Source organism: Gorilla gorilla, chromosome 1 (genome assembly GCF_029281585.2).
Source record: "Gorilla gorilla gorilla isolate KB3781 chromosome 1, NHGRI_mGorGor1-v2.1_pri, whole genome shotgun sequence".
Taxonomy (NCBI): Eukaryota; Metazoa; Chordata; class Mammalia; order Primates; family Hominidae; genus Gorilla; species Gorilla gorilla.
The window spans coordinates 232,658,011-232,672,500 of record NC_073224.2 but is presented as its reverse complement, the minus strand read 5'-3'; positions in this window follow the sequence as shown (position 1 = coordinate 232,672,500).

Here is a 14,490-nt window from a genome sequence, read left to right as displayed (position 1 = left end):
CTTACCATGTGCCCAAATATTTAGAAATTGTTCATCAATCCAAATACGCTGTTAAGTATGTTCTGTCCAGAGCAGAGACACAAACACACGAACACAATGAACACAGAGCTGCGTCTGTGACTGGGTGTCTGGCGCACGGTGCTGGCATAGGGATGCATTAACTCGGCTCCATCTGCTCTCTGGACCCACACTGCCAGGCCTGGGTGAAGACTCCCCCACATCCCTGGATCCATGTCCTTGAAACTCCACTTGAGGGTGACACCGTGCTGTTAGAGTTGTGAGCTGTGCTGTTGCCTCCAAGAACGGCAGGGAGGGTGTGAGCCATAGAAGTACCAGGCAGACAAAAGGCAAGTAGATTTGTCAAATCCATCTCAGATACCAAGGGTGTAACAGATTCTTGTATAATCTATTATTATGCAAGAATATCACAGACAGTGGTGTTTCCCTACAGTCCCAAGTATCCTTTTTTTTTTTTTTTTTTTGAGACAGGGTCTCACTCTGTCACCCAGGCTGTAGTGCAGTGGTGCAATCTCGGCTCACTGCAGCTTCTGCCTCCAGGGTTCAAGGGATTCTTCTGCCTCAGCCTCCCGAGTAACTGGGACTACAGGTGCGCACCACCTTGCCCAGCTAAGTTTTATATTTTTTTGTAGAAAGGGGTTTTGCCATGTTGCTCAGGCTGGTTATCCACTTGCTTGATCCAATTTATGGCCCACTTGGTTGTTTTGGAAGTTCTTGTATATTGCCATGGAATTCACAGCAGTTATGCACAAAGTCTGAGGAAGCCTTTGTAATATTAAACAATTCATATTATTCTTGAATATGCACATATGTAATATGTAGAATAAGAACTGCAGCATTAATTCTTTACTAGAATCACCTAGGACTGAGACCCAGAATGACAATTTCAATTTTTATAAAAATATTTAAAACAATTTAAATTTCAAAAGATTAAAAATCTCAGTTCTTTAATAAAAATAAGTTTTAAATATTCGATATTTATCCACTATAATTTGTTTTTAATTCTAATACTTTTGGAACTTTTAGAAAAATGAAAAAACGAACGTAAAAACAAATTTAAAATTTTACATACTCAAATTCACACATTATATTAAATACATACAAATGCTGTATATGTTAAGTACAATTATATTTTATTTCTTAATCCTTTAAGTCACTACTGGCCAAACACAAATTATGCGAAATTATCTATTGTAACAAATGAAATGAAAGCAAAAAAATTAATTTTATAGATAAAAATACAATAATTTATAAACTATGTGTGTCTTTTTTTTTTTTGAGATGAAGTCTCGCTGTGTCACCCAGGCTGGAGTGCAGTGGTGTGATCTCGGCTCACTGCAACCTCTGCCTCCTGGGTTCAAGCGATTCTCCGCACTCAGCCTCCCAAGTAGCTGGGACTACAGGTGTGTGCCACCACACCCGGCTAATTTTTGTATTTTTAGTAGAGACGGGGTTTCACCGCATTGGCCAGGATGGTCTCAAACTCCTGAACTCAGGTGATCTGCCTGCCTCGGCCTCCCAAAGTGCTGGGCTTACAGGCGTGAGTCACCATGCCCGGCCCTGTATGCCTTTATTTACCACTAATTTAAACATTTTCAGGTCATCAGAAAACATCTACACATTTGTAATGTTAGTTAAACTCAGTCATCTTTGCCAACTTTGTTACATAAAAATAATTTGTTATTTAGTTACTTTGAAGACTTCTCTGTGAAGTAGAATATTCTCCTTGCGCTTGATTTGCCACTTTTAAATATTCAGACATGGTGTGTGGGCCCCATTTCTATACTTGCTCCAGGCCCCAAAAGTGTTAGAGACAGCGCTGAGAGACACACAGTTGGTAGTCAATAAACCTTTATCCAATGAACAAATAAATACATGGATTTGTTCACTCCAGTCCTGCGGTCTGCCTGTCTCTTCATGACCTAATGTTTTAATTTCACTCTCTTCCTGGGGAAATCATTCTGGCATGCAGACCCCAACCTGAGCTGTCATTGTCTTTTCTCAGGTCTCATGTAAAATGCTTTTCTGATCACGGCTGACACTGGCCGAGGAATTACTACGTGCACGGCACTGTTCTATGTGTTTACAGAAGTTCCCACAATTATACCTTAGGACAGCCTTTGTCCCTATTTCACAGGTGAGGAAACAAGGGCACAGAGAAACCAGGTAGCCTGCCTGGTGTCACCTGGCTGGTAAGGAGCCGAGAAAGGATTAGAAACTTGGCTGTCTGGCTGCAGAGCCCATGCTCTTAACCAGACTCTTAACCTGCCTGTGCCCGAGGCCCCGTTCGCTTGTGGGTCCTATGCTTGTGGAGCCCTCAGAATAGGATTCGTAATTCATAAAATATATTACAAAGGATTACAAAGGAAACCAACTGAATTGAAATGTCCCTGCCAAATATTTTAAAAGCTAATTTGTGATGCACTAATATATGGACTTAACATATATCTGGCATAATTTCAAATTAATCATGAATCAAAATGGTATTCTGGGATATCTGCAAGAACTGTAATGTGATATGAAGATGACTTTCAGTACTATTGGTCCCAAGCCATGAGTACTGTTCCTTCAGCTATGCTTTGTGAATTACTATATTCAAAATGGGAAGAAATGTTAGGTTTAGATTTCCATTAGAGGTTAGTGAAACTAAAGATGTAATTTAAATCTAAGTTCACAGACTCCCTGATTTTTATCTGTGCACCTTTGCACATCTGTGGACCTCAGGGTCACAACCCCTGTATGAAGTCTCTGCTGTCACTCATGCGCTTAAACAGTTTGAGCTCTGGGAACTTGCTCTTACTCCAAGAGCAAGCTCCACTTTGATTATTTCTCCAGATGCTGTCATTGTATCTTAAGGCAAAAACTCTATGTCATTTCTGTCCCTCACCATCCTCACCAAGATGGCACATGTTTATGGTGTATCGTGTTCTGTGGTCCATTCCTCTGGTCCCTTCATCACTGAATTTAAACAGATTGCGACTACCAATAAATAAATGTTTTCTAATAACAAGAGCTAATACTTATGGGTGGCTTCCTGCATTGCGGATGTTATGCTAAACACTTTAAATGTTTTATTTAGCCTCAGAAGACAGATTTTGTTTCCTTCTGAAGAGGCTAAATAAAATATTTAAAGTGTTGAGCATAGGCCGGGTGCAGTGGCTCATCCCTGTAATCCCAGCGCTTTAGGAGGCCGAGGGTGGGTGGATCACCTGAGGTCAGGAGTTTGAGACCAGCCTGGCCAACATGATGAAATCCCCTCTCTACTAAAAATACCAAAATTAGCTGGGCATGGTGGCGTGCGCCTGTAGTCCCAGCTGCTTGGGAGGCTGAGGTGGGAGAATCACTTGAACCTGGGAAGTGGAGGTTACAGTGAGCCGAGATCACACCACTGCACCCTAGCCTGGGCAACAGAGTGAGACTCTGTCTCACAGATGCACACAAAAAAAGTGTTGAGCATAACATCTGCAATGCAGGAACTCCATGAGGTAAGAATTATTGTTACTATTCTAATGTGAAGAAACAGAAGCCAAGGGAGTTCAATTCCTGAGACAAGGATTAAGGGCAGCATTTGAGGGTTTACTCCAGGCCAGTGTTCTAGCTTTACCTATATTCATTCATTTAATTCTCACAGTGACCCTGTGAAGTACACAGGTTCTGTGATCCCCGTTTTATAGATAGGGAACATGAGGCATGAGGGATAACTCATTTGTTCAAGATCACTTAGCTAGCAAGGGACAGAGCTGGGCTTAAATCCAGATAGGCTGGACTCAGAGAGCAAGAACAGGCTCTCCCACCACACCATACTGCCACATTTAAGGAACGGAGACACCAGGGATGGAATTGGACTTTGTCTCATTCCAAAGCTACCTTAACATCTGGCCAAGAGGTATGACTAACACAGGAGCTAGCTGTAATGGCACATTCCTGTGAATTAGTAAAAAGATGTGTTGACTCAGCAACCAAGGGTAAGACTGTCAATTCCGTGGTTTAAGAGCTGAGTTGGAAACCACATCAGAGCTCGTCTACATGAATGACTACCAAGAAACTGACGATCAATTTAAACTTTGAGATATGTGATGAAGAGCAGAATTGACAGCCTCATAGTAGTCACTTTTTGGAGGAAGTTAGACTAGCTTAAAATAAGAGCACGTAATCAAAAACCATTAAGTAAACACAGGCTCTTTATTTTTAAATTTGGATGGTGAGAGATAGTTGCTACATGCCGTTAAAGGGAAAACTAGTCTTTGGGGTGCAGGTGACAACTGTGATCAAAGCAGTATCACCCCAAGAGGCAACATTATCCTGAAGTAACATAACTTTGTACTGAAGGCCAGCTTCTGGCTGTGGGGTACTAGCTCCCCGTCCCTAGCATTCACCTTAACCCTTGGGAAGGAAAGTACTATTAAAATTAAGTAATATACAAATTCATCTCAACTACTGTCAATTAACATTCTAGTGTTCTTATTCAACAAATCAAAAGCAAGGCAACACCAGGAGATGGATTTTGTTTCCTTCTGAGCTTTTTAATGGTGATCAGCATTTTCTACCAAATAATTCCACTCACAAGTCGTTCTCCACAAAATCCGTCTCCTGTTCTTCCGTGTTTCCATTATAATGGAAGATTGTTGGATAAACCATTGGTTTTCATAAGATTTTTTTTCTTCAGTTAAGTATCACCATACTAAATAAGTATCACCACACAAAATAAGAGTTCCACTGTCCCTGTGTGTAAGTTATAACTACTCCATATATATGCCTATAGGGTCTGTTGCACTCAACCTCAAGCAATTTCCAAGTTTCATTATTATTATCATTAGATTACTCTCTGTCCCTTATCAATTCAGTAAATTTAACTCAACAAGCATTTATTGAATGTCTAATGCAAATCTGCACATTTTCTAACCCGTTTACTTCTCCTGTTTTGCATCCTACCACTCCCCTCTAGCCTGACTTGTTTTTAATTTTTATATTTTTATTTATTTTTGAGATGGAGTCTTGCTCTGTCACCCAGGCTGGAGTGCAGTGGCACCATCTCGGCTCATTGCAACCTCCGCCTCCTGGGTTCAAGCGATTCTCCCACCTCAGCCTCCCGAGTAGCTGGGATTACAGGCACCTACCATCATGCCTGGCTAATTTTTGTATTTTTAGTAGAGATGGGGTTTCACCTTGTTGGCCAGGCTGGTCTGGAACTCCTGACCTCAGGTGATCTGCACACCTCGGCCTCTCAAAGTGCTGGGATTACAGGTGGGAGCCACTGCACCCGGCCACTCCCTCATCTTATTTGGTTTTTCTCCTCAGAAAACAGCATTTTTTGACCAGTGTCTAAACGAGCACCCTCCCCCCCACCATTATTCTCCATCTTCTCTCCCTCCTTTGTTTTCCTTCATAGTACATACCACCACCTGGCATGCTATTTATTTGTGCTTTTGTTTACTGTCTGTCGTTTCCCCATGGAACATAAGCTCCATGAGAGGGGACACTGTTCACTGCTGCATCCCTGGCACCCCAGAGCACTCCTGAGAACACACGACAAGCGCTCCATAAATAATTGTGGAGTGAGTTTTATTGTCTTGTATGGCATATGTAGATAAAGTGCCATCCCAACAGTTTTCCCAGCCTTGAGTGGAAGGAAGAGGTTACACAAATAACAGGCCACACAGCTGTACAGATTCTATAATAGGAGGGCAAAGTGCTACGGGAATAGAGAAAGTTTCCTGGAGGGATTGGCAGTGTAACTGGGTTTTCCAGGATGGGTAATACATTGAAAGGCTGATAAAGGCCGGGTGCGGTGGCTCACGCCTGTAATCCCAGCACTTTGGGAGGCTGAGGCAGGTGGATCATGAGGTCAGGAGTTCAAGACCAGCCTGGCCAACATGGTGAAACCCTGTCTCTACTAAAAATACAAAAATTAGCCGGGCGTGGTGGTGGGCGCCTGTAATCCCAGCTACTCAGGAGGCTGGGGCAAAGAATTGCTTGAACCCGGGAGGCAGTGGTTGCAGTGAGCCGAGATCGAGCCACTGCATTCCAGCATGGGCGACAAAGCAAGACTTCGTCTCAAGAAAAAAAAAAAAAAAAAGGAAAAAAAGGCTGATATGGAAGTAGAGTATTCCCGGCAGAAGGAAATGCTTTTGCCAAAGCACGAAGGAAGTGAAGTTCCAGGAAGTTCCCAGAACAGATAAACTGAGTGAGGGAGTGTTAAGAGGTACGAATGTGGAAGATAAGAAAGAAGGGATTTTTGAAGCACATTGTGGCAGGATTCAAACTTTTAATCCCCTACATAGCAGTCACTGCCAAATTCAGCAGATTCACAGAACTACAGACATTCGAAAGGTCACCAGAATATAGTTCTCATCCTGGACGTAGCCACTGCTTACCAACCTCCAGACTAGGTGGGCCTCAAGATAAGGAAGGGATCTCCAGGATACAGTAAAGGACAGGGGGCAGGGAGTCAGCCAGGAAAGTTTTGCTAGATTCAAGTGTCTACCGCTGGGTGGAATATGGATTTTGCCTTGCCCATTGACAGAAATACTGGTGTAACTCCTTGATCACTGTATGTCTCCAAAGCATTGGAATTTGAAAGCATTATGGAAACAGAATTAGAGAATTATAACAGGAAATAGTAAGGGACTCAACATTTCAACTCCTTTGAGCTTGTTTTATGTAAGATCTCACTAGGTCCTCACTAACCTCTGGGCAGGCATTGCTATTCACATTTGCAAGTAAGTTATCTTAAAGGCTTTTTGATAACCCGTGACTGAAACCCTAAGTAATGGGATCTTACTCTCACTTCAAGAAATAAGATGCTGGCTGGGGGCGGTGGCTCATGCCTGTGATCCGAAAACTTTGGGAGGCCAAGGCGGGAGGATCGCTTGAGCCCAGGGGTTCAATATAAGCCTCGGCAACATAGCAAGACCCCGTCTCTACTTCTCAGAAAGAAAACAAAAGAAATAAGATGCCATGGAAGGGATGGCAATAAGCGTTTTCCATAAACAACCCGAGAGAGAGAAACAGAAAACGCCGTCCAAGCTAAGCCTTGCTTCCACACTGGGCTTTGCAGATTTTCCAATGAGCCACCAACGAGGTGGTTAAAACATCAGAGACTGCATCCGATTCCCCAAGACACCAAGGCTCTCGGGATGGGAACAGGCAAATCGTCGTCGTTCTTTGCTGAGCCTGCGGGCTGCGGTCACCAGAACGAATCTGGGCCCAGCAGGTGCCAAGGGCTCGATCTCCCGCCTTGCATCCGGCAGGCCGCACACACCCCTCGGAAGTCGGCGAGATCGCTGAGGCAAAGCGACTCCAGGGCGCAGAGACCCACACGCGACGCTCTAAAGGAAGTGACCTTTAGGGGCTGTTACACTCAGACCAGGCCCAGCAGCACCCGGCGCATTTACGTCGGATCTGACCCCTGCAAGCACCGGCGCGACCGCGCTAGCGGCTGGGAACACGCGACGGTCCCGCCCACTGCGGCCTGACTCGGCCAATCCCGGGTGGCGCATGCTGCGGCCGCCGGAAGTGGACCTACGACATGCAGGTCAGTCGGTAGGTTTCCGGCGCCCAGCGCCCCGTGGGAGTTGTGTCTGGTGTCCCACGCTGGGGGGGCTTTTCACACTGGTGGGCGCAGAGGCGAAGCCGTTCCCAGGGCCCCTCACAGACCTCGGTGTCAGAATTTCCCCCCTTGCACCAGCGCCGCCTCAAATGTCAGGGCTCGCCCACTCTTCTCCGGTCTCGCCGACATAACCTTTTGGGGGCTCCAGAGGGGAAATTTGCCGTTTCTGCCGGACCGCTCTAGAGCGTGCCTGAACCCGGCCTTTATGGGATGTTGACAGCTACGTTTATTCAGTGCCCCAGAGGCCTTCTTTATGCCCAGTAACTACAATTTAAATTCCTCCTCTGCTTCATTGTGTAGTCGTCTGGTGAATTTGACGTGAGAAATAAGATTAAAATAGGAATAAGAAATTAGTTGAAATCACATTGTAGAGTTCTGCAAATGTAAAATATTAATTTATAGCAATAAAGAAGGCTGTCAAGTAACAGAGGATGAAAGCAGGATAATACTTGGTCAGAACCTGCTGTGTGCCAGGGGCTGGGACAGATGCTGGGGATTCAGCAACCACCAAGACAAGAAGGTTCTCCCGGCGTTCACAGGACTAGGGGAAGACACAATAAATAACTAAAGGCAAAATGCTAGAATGATGCGCTCTCTCTCAAGATGAAATATAGAACATGATTTATTTTTTATTTTTATTTTATTTTATTTTGAGACGGAGTTTCGCTCTTGTTGCCCAGGCTGGAGTGCAATGGTGCGATCTAGGCTCACTGCTACCTCCGCTTCCCGGATTCAAGCGATTCTCCTGCTTCAGCCTCCCGAAAGTAGCTGGGATTACAGGTGCCTGCCACCACGCCCGCCTAATTTTTTTGTATTTTTAGTAGAGACAGGGTTTCCCCATGTTGGCCAGGCTGGTCTGGAACTCCTAACCTCAGGTGATCCACCCGCCTCGGCTTCCCAAAGTGCTGGGATTACAGGTGTGAGCCACTGCGCCCAGCCGAGAATGATTTATTTTAGAGTGTTTACTTAGTGAGATGCCTAATGTAAGAGTGACCCATGGAAAAATAATAACTTGGCAGCAGTTTTTTTGCCGCTAAGATCAGGATAATTCTGAGGGGAGTTTTTTTTTGGAACGATGACCAGATGGCCATGGGTGGCTATTACTAACACTGTCAACGCCATTTCTCTGTTATTGCCTTGTGACCTCCACAGGCAGAGCAATATTTCATCATTAAAAGTTGCAACTGCTACGAGAAGCTACGTTCCTTGAAAACAGAGTTTTTGGCCAGGAATAGTTGGTTATACCTGTAGTTCCAGCTACTTGGGAGGCTGAGGCAGGAGGATCCCTTAAGCCCAGGAGGTGGAGGCCAACCTGGGCAACATAGCCAGGCCTGGTCTCTAAAAAAGAAATAAAACCGGCAGTTTCTTCCTTCGTACCTCCCGCAGTGCATAAAGAATTGTCAAATGTTGAGTTAAAAAGGTAGTGGATAGGATGGGGCGGTTCTGCCTGGAAATTGGAGACTGAACTAGGAAGTGTCTTCGTTGTCAGTACTACAGCAGTATTTTTTGGTAAATGGTTTAATTTTTTGGTTTTATCTTATGAATGTGTGATGAGAAATATGCATGAACTATAGAGTGTCTTGAGTGTAACTGACTTTTAATATTGACAGTATATGGTGGGTAGAGTGTGAAATTTAGCATCAGAAATCTGAATTTGACCAAGACTGCAGGACCTTATACAGTCATTTCACCCTTCTGGACCTCAACCTTCACATCCGTGGAAGGAAAATTGTAACACCTGCCAGGAAGTCAATATATAAGGTCTAAAGATGATAAATGAGAAATAAAATATTAGCATACTGTTTCAAAATACTGATACACTACCAGAAGAAACAGTTGAAAGAGTTGAAAATACTTGCTTCTGGGGAGCAGGGCTGAGGGGAAGGACTGAGTTAGAGGGCTGCAGCTGCATGGATTAACTACTGCTCTGTAGCAAAACCTGGCTGCTACAGTTCACCGTTGGGTTGTAGTAACTCTGTTTCAGGTTGTTAGTTGTGCAGGTTGGCTAGGGCCGCTCTGTTCCACATGTTCATTCTGAAACCCAGGTTGAGGGAACAGCAGCAACTTGCCTGGGGGAAAAGCTCTTCCTACAGCAATTCAAAAGTAGAAGAGCAAAACCTAATAATCAGGGCAGACTTTTCAAGGCTTTGTTACAGGTGTCTGTTAACATTCCATGGACCAAAACAAGGCCAAACCCAAAATCAAGGGACAGGAAGTAGACTCCACCCATGCAGGTGGAAGGGGAGTGACTATTTCTGAAAAATAATCCAATCTGCCGCAAGTAATACTTGACTTTTTAAAACTGTGCAATGTATTCACTTGGTAAGAATTAATGCTGACTGTGATCCATTTCAGGTCTTGATGATGATGCGTATGTCTCAGGAATGTTAACTCCAGTTCATTCTCTCTGGCTCTCACTGCTGAAACATCTGTCATCTTTAGGCTATCGTGGCTGTCTCATGCTGTAGCAGACCAGGAGCAGGAGCATTGTTGACTCCTTTTAGTTTACCACGGGGCCCGGGCTCGGTGGCTCACGCATGTAATCCCAGCACTTTGGGAGGCCGAGGCTGGTGGATCACTTGAGGAGTTTGAGACCAGCCTGGCCAACATGGTAAAACCCTGTCTCTACTAAAAACACAAAAAATTTAGCTGGGCGTGGTGGCGCTTGCCTGTAACCCCAGCTACTCAGGAGTCTGAGGCAGGAGAATCACTTGAACCCCGGAGGCAGAGGTTGCAGTGAGCTGAGATCATGCCCCCACACTCCAGCCTGGGTGACAGAGAGACTCAAAAAAAAAAAAGAGTTTACCACGCAGACTGGATCAAAAAAGCCTGTCTTCTTTTGGTTTTCCTTCCATCTAACTGTATCCCTCCTTGGTTCTAGACGCACACATCTGACCACTTGTCTTTCCTCTCTCTCTGTCATTCCTGTTTTCCACACTCCTTCACAGCTGCTTCCTTTGCAAATAGCCAAAAGTGAAGTCATTCCAGAACTCCTAAAAGTTTCTTCTTAAATGTCATATGATTAAAGACATTTCAAACTTTTGCACAAGTTCAGTGTTCATCAATTATTCACATTTTTTTTTTTTTTTTAGAGACACAATCTCACTCTGTCATCCAGCCTGGAGTGCAGTGGCATGAGATCACGACCCACTGCAGCCTTGACCTCCTGGGCTCAAGTGATTCCCCCACTGTGCTGTCAGCTTCTCAAGTAGCTGGGACCATAGGCGTGTAATTTTTAAAATTTTTTGTAGAGACAGGGTCTTGCCATGTTGTCCAGGCTGGTCCCCAACTCCTGGGCTCAAACAATCCTCCCGCCTCGGCCTCCCAGAGTGTTGGGATGAGACACCCCACTCAGCTCCAATTTTTAAAATTAAATAAAATAACACACTCACCATCATTGTAAGAATCACATGAAATATACCAAAGTGCTTTGTAAACTAACAAAAAATTTATTTCTTGAAATAAATGTGGCCAGGTGCAGTGGCTCACAACTGTAATCCCAGCACTTTGGGAGGCTGAGGTGGGCAGATCACTTGAGGTCAGGAGTTTGAGACCAGTTTGGCCAACATGGTGAAACCCCGTCTCTAATAAAAATACAAAAATTAGTTGGGTATGATGGTGCACGCCTGTAGTCCCAGCTACTCGGGAGGCTGAGGTACGAGAATTGCTTGAACCTGGGAGACAGAGGTTGCAGTGAGCCGAGATGGTGCCACTACACTCCAGCCTGGATGACAGAGCAAGACTCTGTCTCAAAACAAAAACAAAAACAAAAACAAAACAAAGAAAATAAACGTGATTTTTTTTTTTTTTTTGAGACAGAGTCTCGCTCTGTCACCCAGGCTGGAGTGTAGTGGTGCGATCTCAGCTCACTTCAGCCTCCGCCTCCCAGGTTCAAGCAATTCCCCTGCTTCAGCCTCCCGAGTAACTGGGACTACAGGTGCGAGCCACCACGCCCAGCTAATTTTTGTGTTTTTAGTAGAGACCGGGTTTCACCATGTTGGCCAGGATGGTCTCGATCTCTTGACCTCGTGATCTGCCCACCTCGGCCTCCCGAAGCGCTGGGATTACAGGCATGCACCACCGCGCCTGGCCAGAAACGCGATTTTAATATCTAAATTGAAACCTTAAAAACACTGATGTATTTAGGCCAGGTGCTGTGGCTCATACCTGTAATCCCAGCACTGTGGGAGGCCGAGGTGGGCAGATCACTTGAGGTCAGGAGTTTGAGACTAGCCTGGCCAACATGGTGAAAGCTCATCTCTACTAAAAATACAAAAATTAACCAGGCATGATGGCAGGTGCCTGCAATCCCAGCTACTCTAGAGGCTGAGGTGGGAGAATTGCTTGAACCTGGGAGGCGGAGGGTGCAATGAGCTGAGATTGCACCATTGCACTCCAGCCTGCGCAACAGAGCGAGACTCTGTCTCAAAAAAAAAAAAAAAAAGAAAAAAGAAATTACTAGAAGAAAACACTGGGGGCGGGGGGGGGGGGGGGGGGGCCCAGGCGCGGTGGCTCACACCTGTAATGCCAGCACTTTGGGAGGCTGAAGCAAGTGGATCACCTGAGGTTAGGAGTTCAAGGCCAGCCTGGGCAACATGGTGAATCCCTGTCTGGACTAAAATACAAAAATTAGACAGGCATGATGGAGGGTGCCTGTAATCCCAGATACTTGGGAGGCTGAGACAGAGAATTGCTTGAACCCAGGAGACAGTGGTTGCAGTGAGCCAGGATTGCGCCACTGCACTCCAGCCTAGGCGGCTGAGCGAGACTCCATCTCAAAAAAAAAAAAAAAAAGAAAAGAAAAGAAAGAAAACACTGGGGAAATGTTCCAGGGTATTGATCTGGGCAAAGACCTCAAAGCACAGACAACAAAAGCAAAAACAGACAAATGGAATTACATCAAACTAAAAAGTATATGCACAGCAAAGGAAACAACAAAGCAAAGAGACAACACACAGAATGGGAGAAAATATTTGCAAACTATCCATTTGATGAGGGACTAATGACTAGAATATATTAGGAGCTCAATAGCAAGAAAACAGATTTAAAAGTGGGCAAAAGATCTGAACAGACATTTCTGAAGAGATACAGATGGCCAAGAGATATGAAAAAGGGCTCAATGTCACTAATCAGAGAAATGCAAATAAAGACAGTAGATATCATCTCATCCCAGTTAAAATGGCCTTTATCAAAAAGGGAATAACATGCTGAGATGGATGTGAAGAAGGAACCTCATACACTGTTGGCGAGCATCTCAATTAGTGCAGCCACTATGGAAAACAATATGGAATCCTCAGAAGATTAACTTCTGAGAAATCATAAGTTCTGGAATCATAACTACCATATGATCCAGCAATCCCACTACCGGTATATACCAAAAAGAAAGGAAGGGCCAGACACGGTAGCTCACGCCTATAATCCCAGCACTTTGGGAGGCCGAGGCAGGCAGATCACTTGAGGTCAGGAGTTCAAGACCAGCCTGGCCAACATGGTAAAACCCTGTCTCTACTAAAAATACAAAAATTAGCCAGGCATGGTGGCACACACCTGTAGTCTCAGCTACTCGAAAGACTGAGGCACGAGAATTGTTTCAACACAGAGGCAGAGGTTGCAGTGAGCCAAGATGGTGCCACTGCACTTCAGGCTAGGCGACAGAGCAAGATGGAGTCTCAAAAAAAAAAAAAAAAAAAAAGAAAATATATCAAAGAGATATTTGCACTCCTATGCTTATTGTAGCACTGTTCACAACAGTCAAAATATGGAATCAACCAAAATGTTCAATGGATGACTGGATAAATAAAATGTAAATATACACAATGAATACTATTCAGCCATAAAAAATAATAAAATCCTATTTGCAACAACATTGATGGAACTGGAGGTCATTATGTTAAGTGAAACAAGCCAGGCAAAGAAAGACAAGTATCACATGATTTCACTCATAAATGGGAAGTTGAAAAGTGGATATCATGAAGATAAGTTGGTGGTTACCAGAGGCCAGGAAGGGTAGCCAGGAGAAGGGGATGAACAGGGTGATTAATAGGTACAAAAATTGGTAGAAGTGCTGGGCAAGGTGTCAAGAGCCCCAGCACCAGAAAGTGGTCGACTTGCTGGTTGGTAAGAAGAATTTATCGACAACAATATAGGTTTGAAAAAGGAAAGTTTTATTAGAAAGAACGCTGCAGAAGAGTGCAGCCTCAGCAAGAGAGAACTGAGCATGCCGCGGTGGATTTTTCATGTCCCTTTTCGAATGTCTCATTTTTTGCAAATTCAATCCAAGTTGCGTTCATTTAGCCAGGATCCTTCTAAGCTCATTCAAGAATTCTGGGCTTTAACTATTTCCTTTGATTTAACCTGGTACCAGGTGCCAACTTTAGATAATAGGGATATCTAATTACTTCTAAATTCCTCAGATAAGGGGCCTGCTTGATGGTCACCAGGTGATCTGTGCTCTCCTCAAGAGGGAATAAGACCTAGTGTTGGAGAGTTCTGTAGGGTGACTATAGTTAACAGTAATCTGTTGTATATTTTAAAATGTTATTGTAGAAGAGAGTAACTGGAATGTTCCCAGTATAAAGACAAATGTTTAAGGTGATAGATATCTCATTTACCCTGATTTAATCATTACACATTATATGAAAGTATCAAAATACCACATGTACCCAGAAAACACATAGGTCTCTTACATATCAATAAATACAACTTGAGATTATGATGTAAATACATCTGACCAACTTGGTACTTATTAGACTTATGTGCGCAGCACTGCTCTAGTCCTGTGGGTGCAGCAGCATCAGGATCGTTAAAAAAAAAAAACAATGCTGAGAAAAAAACTCACACCCCTGAGACATCCGGGTGTGAAT